At 37.8% G+C, this 8511-nt stretch overlaps 1 protein-coding gene across 1 annotated transcript in view; it reads right to left on the bottom strand.

The window, feature by feature from the left end:
- Positions 1–8511, bottom strand: part of LOC135209571 (transient receptor potential cation channel subfamily M member 7-like) — a 118529-nt gene that overhangs the window by 106978 nt on the left and 3040 nt on the right. The gene's annotated exons all lie outside the window — the stretch shown is intronic.

The raw sequence follows: 8511 nt of genomic DNA, 5'->3' as shown, positions 1-8511 counted from the left end.
TGAGGGTGTCAGTAGTAGAAACATGAAGAGATTTGGTATCCAAGGAACAGATCTTACAGCAGGTTTTGTAGAATTTTAAGGTGCTTTTTCCTTCGCAGAGTTACCTTCCATCCTATTTATTGTAACCATTTTAAAGATCCACTTGCATATCATGCTGCTTTAAGAGCTATTGCCAAATAGTAGTATAGGTTGTCCCTGCTAACTAAAGATTCCTTTAGTTTTTGAAGCAAGTCTTATGTTGTGGTGATGATGTGTGTGGGTCTTTAAATGTACCTGATCCAGAGGAATAGATGATTTTTCCTACACAATATATAGACCCTCGGTCCTTTACAACAGGAATTACTTGTGGCGAAGCTGGAGCACGGTCGTTAAAATTCCTTAACGAGGTCCTTAGGCAGTAACTACTGTCCAGTAAGTGGGGAGACCCACCTGCCCGGATGTAAACATTCCCAATTCAATTTGCTTTTGGCCGTCTTCCAATGAAGACATGTTTGTGAGTTTACCCAGATTCCTCCCTCCAACCAGTGAGTCTTCCTTTTGTAAAGGACCAAGGGTTTGTATACTGTGTAGGAACAGATCACAATTTTTGAAAATAAATTGTATTTTTCCTAACTATACAAACTTAGGTCCTTTTATGTAATTGCCCACCTCATGCCACCCCTCAATCTGAAACCTGGGCTACATCTAGGCCCACATACGGGACGGTAGTTACTGCCTAACCAACTTGTTCAAAAATTTAACGGCTGTGTTCCTTCTTCGGCGTAAGTAATTTCTATTGTAAAGGACCTCAGTTTTTTATAGTTAGGGGAAAATACAATTTACTTTAAAAAATTGTGATTTTATGTTTCTTGCTGCATGTAACAGAATCCTGTTCGAGATAAAATGGACAATATTTTATACTGCGCACATTTTTCATATGAGGTATTTGCAGGTAATTTATGTACTATAATATGTTATTTGTGAGATTGTAATGAAATAGGTTTCCTGTGTGCTTGCCCTTTCATTTTTTAGTGGAAGAAAATGTTGAGGTACATACTATGGCCTGTGCATTTAATTTTTTAACAAAATCACACCTTACTGGTACCTATAGTGCTTTTTGAGAGATGTTTAAGTTATCATGGTTTGAGGCATTGGTCCAAATGCTGTGCAGAACTTGGATCTTGCGTGCTACTTGTAAATAGACATAAAAAATTTATGTTGAAATACAGTCACTCAGGAGTCACTGTAGGTGCCATTTTGTGGCAAGGAATATAGATAGATGGTTTTTTTCTTGTTTGGCTTATTTTGGTTGCTATTTTTTAAATATTTTTAACTGCAGTAAAATAAGAACTATCCATCCAATTTTTTTTTATATTGATGATTTCGTCATTGAGTGGTATATGTGCATCCACGCCATATCCTTGTCCGCCAAACTTACCGAATTCATCGTCCATGTTATAGCTGTGATGGTACAACCATAACAGCTCTTGCTTTTAGAAGGAGAGTAGTTTACAGAGCAGTGAGCTGTGGATGCTGCAACATTATATTTCTCACTGATTTACAGTTTTGTTGAAAATTATGTGGTAGTTTTAAATTTAGTTCAATTGTAGTGCTTAAGAAGAAAACTTGTATTACCACAATTTCATTTGCAGTTCTTGAATCAGACCTTTTTCTTCTCAGTTCTTGTATTTCCAAAATTAATACGGGGTAAGCAGTGCTTACCAAATGTAGACATTACTTTTTCTTCTGTATGTAAGAATAAGAAATATAGTGCTTTTGAGCCACAAAAACTACTGCTGTTCTTGTTTCAGGCCCTTACAAAACTTTTTTCCAGCTTAGAGTTTGGCCATTCCATAGGTTGAAGATCAATTCAGAACTTTTAAACTTTTTTTTTTATTCATTGGGGGTTTATTAATAATGTCATGGAGTAGATAAACCTCAAATAATGTGTCATGAAAGAAATGGATTATATGCAGATGGCACAAACGCTCGGATAAGCTAAATCCCTTCTCTGTACTAGTGTGAGTTTTTTATGGAATTTTGATTATGTATATTATTAAAGGCAGAATGAACATAGAGTAGAAGTTTAAAACATATTGAACCAGTTTGCAAGTGGTATTCATTGTAAGAAATGCCTTGACTTATTTTAACTTTAAAAAAATTGGCTACTGTTTTGACCACTGCATATTTGATGAATATGCAAATATGACCCCAATAAAGTTTATTGTCTGTGATGCTTGTAATGGACACCTTAGGCAGCATGGTTTTCTGCAGTGTCCTTTCTCTTCCAGGTTCATTGTTTTCTTCCTTTTACTTTTCATTTGTTTTTGGCTGGTCTGTCTCCATCAATCTTTCCAACTTTGACTTCAATTTGCTACAGGTTTTGCCTGTAACTTTAATAAATCCTTTGGATGAGATCATAAGAAAGGCTAAAAATGTGACAGGTTTCAGTCAACTTAACTATAATGATAATGAATATGATGCAACCCATTTCACATCCATGAAGAATGTAGGCCAAAATTCTATATTCAGTTCAGTCAATTTAATTCAGTGCAAATGCTGACAGAGAAGCATTGGAGTCTTAGACTGGTCCCCGGAAAGCTTTTGTCATAACCATCAAAATACTGAACTCTGAGTGTACAGTTATGAAGTATTGTATGTTTTGAGCAATTATTGGAGAAATTATCGACTAGGTGGGGTATAATTAGTAAAATGAATTCTTGAGGCCCTTCACCATGAGAGTTGGGTATTTTGTCTCTGTGGTAAGTTCAAGTCTTTTTTTAAAGTTGTACAGTATTTTACAAGGGAAAAATACAGGGCCTAAGTCCTTCTCAAGATACTTAGTATGGGAATGAAGGAAGGTCCTGGAAAGTGTGGAAAATTTTATGTGATTCATATAACATGATTTTGTGACCTGATGTCAATTGAAAAAAAGAACCTAGAGCTAATTAAGTCTGAAACAGTGTAGGCATAAAACATTTAGTTTGTTTCCATGTAGGCTGTCGCCTTGACTGTGCCCAAATGGGAGGGTTAATACCGTCGGTTCATCTAACGTGGTGCACTGTAGGTATTACTGAAGTTTCTTTGCAGCATCACTTTGGCCCCTAACTGCAACCCCTTTCATTCCTTTTACTCTACCTCCATTCATATTTTCTTCCCTCCAAATTACTTTCCATCCTCCTAACAATTGAGATATGCTTTTTGTTACACCTTTAAAACCTTTTTACTCTCAATTTCCATTTCAGTGCAGAATGACCTTATAGGTCCCAGCACTTGGCCATTGATCTGAATTCTATTCCATTCCATTTAAATAACCTAGTATGTTGGGTCATGAAAACTTAAAATCATTTGGTGAGCTTTCTGCGAGTCCAAATTATGGAGAGAAAGAGAGAGTTTAGTCCATCAGTAGGATATGCAGGGCTCATATAGAAGAGGCACACAGCACCAGTAAGTAGGGTACTCTTCTTTCCCACCGTTATCCCTACACTAAAGGTTTGGTTGCCTGATGCGCCAGTCCCTACATCAGGGATCTTTATGACCTCATGGCCTTGTTTTCATCAACCACAGTTATTGGCAGTGGGCCTAGCCTTTTACTAAAAAGTAAGACTGCAAGGCAACAATTTGGCAGTGGGGCTAGCCTTTTACTGAAAAAGGAAGACTGCAAGGCAACAGCTTGGCAGTGGGGCTAGCCTTTTACTGGAAGATGCAGGCAACCAGTGGCAGTGGGCTAGCCTTTACTGAAAAAGGAAGACTGCAAGGCAACAGCTTGGCAGTGGGGCTAGCCTTTTACTAAAAAAGGAAGACTGCAAGGCAACAGTTTGGCAGTGGGGCTAGCCTTTTACTAAAAAAGGAAGACTGCAAGGCAACAGTTTGGCAGTGGGGCTAGCCTTTTACTGAAAAAGGTAGCAGCTGTCCTTTTAGTCGCCCTTTATGACACCAGGACCTATGATGGTAGTAGTCTTACACCCCTACCACAGGGTGGACCATTAAGTAGGATACTACCTGTTGCCAAACTATCAATTCTGCTGAACTGAACTGTTAAGTGAGAGGGTTGAGATTGGAAGTCCTGGCCTTAGGTATATTACACCCATAGGCGGGATAGTGAAGTCAGTGCACTGTAGGTAGTCATTACATAAGGTTTTTGCAGCATCCCTTCAGCTACTCCTTTCATTCCTTTTACTGTACCTCTATTCATATTATCTTTCTTCCATCTTCTATCAATTGTTAGACCTTCAAACCCTTTTACAGTCAATTTCAATGTCAGCGCTAAATGACCTCGTATGTCTCAGTGTTTGACCTTTGGCCTAAACTCTATTTTCTATTCTAGATATATTGTACGCCTTCCTGAATTTAAACCATTTTGTCTACATTCCCCACAAACGTATATAAGTTCCAGTGTTGAGAGGCTGTCCCTGGGTTGGATACTGCATGTGTAAAAGCCGAGTTTAGTACACCAATACAAGCCTGTACCCAGAGTTTTTATGGGGTGGGGGGATCGTTTTTCCCAAAACTGGGCCTTTTCTTCTACAAATGCTATTGCATATATACGTAGTACATACAAGATGAAATACTTAATGTTATTTTAGTTAAGAGGAAAAACTGGGTACCTATGCGGTCTATGCCCTCCTACCCGCCTAGCTAGATGTTATTGGTTGACAGAATTTAACTTATAATGTTGAAAGGTTGCACTGAAATAAAAGATTATTTCTTCAGTTTTATTGATTGATTAATTTATTATGTTAACAATAACATGCATATAACTTTATTTGTTGTTGTTATATACTTTGACTTAACAAAATAATTATTTATTACTTCGTAAGTACAGTCCAATGAAAAGGATAGTCACAGAAAATATGGACTTCCAGAAATTTTTTGGGGGTGGGGCTCGTTCGACGGCCCCCCACCCCTCGGAACAGTCCTGCGATAGACTGATACTGTAACACTCAAAAAAGTTTATTCCCGGGCGAGCTACAGAAGCTTCCCTACCAATCAGTTCTGAAGAGCAGGGCATATAATCCACTTGTGTTGGACCTCTCAGAAGTAACTTTTCAAGAATCTCCCAACTGTGAATTCTTTACACGTTCGTGTGATGCATACAAGATTTTGACTTCTTTACTATGTAGTAATCTTGTTGATAAATCAATGATCCCTTGATATAACTCATATGGTGGTGGCCATTATCTGCCTACTAAGTTGCTTTCAGTGTTGAATTGGAATGGGACAAGTATAACAGAATTCCTTTCCTTGGAATAATAGATTAGGGAAGAAAGAGAAAAACCAAAAACAAAAAAAAAAAAAAAACTAGACAAGTTCAGACTATGGAAAACTGAATAGGCAGGCTAGGCCTATTATGAAATGTTACTGGGCTCTGCTTTCTGCAGCCTATGTTTGATTAACAAGCTTATGTCATAATATGAATGTACTAACAATTTGAATAGTAAAAAAATGGAAAATATTGTCTGTATCCATATTTACATTAGGCATATGAGAAAGAGTATATCCTTGCACTCTTCTAAAACGTGTGAGCTGTCATAACCTAAAGTTTTATTTATTTTTCCTATTAATGTTTTTATGGCATTTAATATCTTGCTTTTTTAATAAATTTATACATCCTGAGGTAAAGGTCGAATCCGAAAAGAGAAAATATTTCAAGAACTACTCGCACTTAATACTGTTCTTTCCCGGTAAATGTCAATTATGAATCGGATTCCAAGATTTCCAATGGAAGGTACGTACGTCCTGCGAATTAAATGTCAAGGTCTTGCGGTTTAAAGTCATCTCTATTCTTTTATGCTCGACAATGTAACGAACATTTGTAGCTTAGATATCTAATTACTTGTTGATATTGATTTTAAGAAATATATATTTGCAATATACTAGAAAGTAATTCAAGATGTTAGCGTGTTTCTTCCTGTATAGTCGTAGACGATCAATACCAACTTTTGTACTTGTGTCCAGTAAATAATTAATTATCACTCACAACAATTGTATTTCTCGTCTCTGTAAGCACGACTATAATACAAATGTTCCCTTTCCAATTGAATGGGTCATACGGTTGTTAAGAAGCATGTCCGTCGAAACGGACAAAACAAAGGGAAGGCAGCGCTGCGCAAGAACACAAGTTGGAACGTTAAAGAAACGCCAGCCAGAATGAGTAATGCCGTGTGGAATCCATCATGCAGTGACTATTTAGGCTCTGCCTCACGTACAAGTGCTTTTCCTCGTTTCTCCTTTGATAATTTCTTGAAGGCAGCTGTTACATCTGTTGCTGACACGTCGAAACGACAGCAATTCACAGCCATGGATCGTTGCTAGCTTGTTGTTAAGGTGAGGACTTACTGCTATACAATGTCTATGACCTAGACAATGGAGGGTGTCGTGTGCTTTGAACGTAGTAAGGTTGATATAGGTCGGACGAAGGTTGTGTTATGGCTGTTATAAGCACATCATAAACTAAAGTTACTTTTGAATTGATTCTAGAGAGAGAGAGAGATACATGCCGGCATTATACTAGCGTGTCAAGGTCATTCTCGGTTTGGTGTGCAAATTACAGGGGATTTTCGTGTTTGTGATCAAAGGGAAATCAGACAGTAAAGAGAAAAAGCGACGGCACTTTAAGTAATACAACGTCCTGACAGCACCTTGCTGTTTGGAAACATTATTTTGCTTTATATTTACACTGTCCTGTCAATTTTGGGCACTACCGTTTACAACACTAATAACTCAGTGGAAAGTTTTGGAAACCTAAATTTCTGCCACAGTTCCATTCTTCACTATGGCTTTATTTGACGACTGTGATTATTCACTGTAAATTGGAGCTGGCAACATAGGCGTGCTCATTCTTAGACGTCTACAGTGTCACTCCTAAACTTGAGAACACCGCTGTGATCTTTTCTTAAAAGATACTTAATCCCTTAGGTATAAGGACTCCATCAACATTGACCTATGCCTTGTTTATTTCTTTTATATTTCGCCTTGCCATCATCGGATGCAAGCAATTCTTTCGAAACGGAATTTATTCTTTTTTTTTTTTTTTTTTTTTTTTTTTTTTTTTTGTCTCCCTCGAGTCCTTGACTTTATATTAGTCTTCCTTGACTCCCAACATAAATCTCAGTGGAGTACGTTTGATATTTTGCCATTCTTTCACGTGCTGCTGTCTTGTCATTATCAATTATCTTCTCAATCTCCTCTCATCCAGAATTGCGAATCTCTGATCAATCCCCGTAAAGGGAGGGGGAGGGTTGGCGGGTAGTAGGTACCATCAGTGCACCTATTACTAAAGGTTCTTTGCAGTCCTTTCTGCCCACCCCCAGTTGGCAACCCCTTTCATTCTTCTTACTGTACCTTCATTCACATTCATCTTTCATCCATCTTGCTATCCCACCCCTCTTAACAATTCTTTCATAGTGGCAACTCCGACGGTTCCTCTAGTTACACCTTTCAAACTTACTGCTTCCTTTCAGCGTTGAATTACCTCATAAGTCCCCCAGTCCTTGGCCACTGGCCTAAACTCTATATTCCATTCCATTCTATGATCACGATCATCGTCAACCAAGTAACCGAATAGGAACGTGAAGGGGAGGATGACCTATAATCGAATTGGTGTCATTGTGTCAGTCTTAACTTCCTGTGCGTTGCCTGTGTGAGATGGCCAATTATTACAATTATATTTTTACTCAGGGAAAATTAAATTGCTAAATAGATTAATAAGAAAAGGCTGTTGCTTATGTTTTGCAAAAAAAAAAAAAAAAAAAAAAAAAAAAAAAAACAAAAAAAAAAAAAAAGAAAAAAAAATTGGATCAAGTCTATACTTTCTGTTATAACGGCTGACTAAATACTGATATGTAAAACACCAGAAAAAAGTACCAGGGGTTCAGATGTTCAGTTACTTAATAGAAATTCAGTTAAAGAAGCAAAAATCGCTTTCGTGAGAGCTTAACTGAAGGTAGACCATGCTTAATTAGCAGTTAGCTACTTGCTCATGGCAGACCTGATTAATCTGGTCTCACGTTCGGTATGATTGATTACGTATAAAAATAGAGTTAGAGGGCTCAAACAAATGGACAAGTAAGGAACAAAACAGAAGAAAATGGGCGTGACACTTTTAATACAAACGTAGGAAGGAACTCCACTCACACGGAAGTACCAGAAACTAACACGTAATCCCACAATGACAGAGGATCATACCTGTAGGCCTACATAAAAGAGTTATGAGGGCTTTGAGGACAGATAAGTCAATAGCAGCAGAGAACAAAAAGAAAGGCTTGTTCTTACAAGTACCTTTATCTAGGCAACACAAGATGTGGTCGACCGCCGCGTAGAAGAGACCATTGTCACCACCTCCCCCACATTTCCCTCTCCCTCCTCAACATTAAGTCTATGATTTACGTAGGTCATAATCAAGGTCTTTGTGTTCACTGCACCTACAGATCCAACTTTACCGAGAAAGATTCACTTTCAGGGTTGAGGAGCCGCCTTTATTTATTTATACTCTTTATCATTAAGACTGAAATGCAATTGTTAACGCGAATA

The sequence above is a fragment of the Macrobrachium nipponense genome, chromosome 11 (assembly GCF_015104395.2).
Source record: "Macrobrachium nipponense isolate FS-2020 chromosome 11, ASM1510439v2, whole genome shotgun sequence".
Lineage (NCBI taxonomy): Eukaryota > Metazoa > Arthropoda > Malacostraca > Decapoda > Palaemonidae > Macrobrachium > Macrobrachium nipponense.
This window is presented reverse-complemented; position numbering and strand designations above follow the sequence as displayed.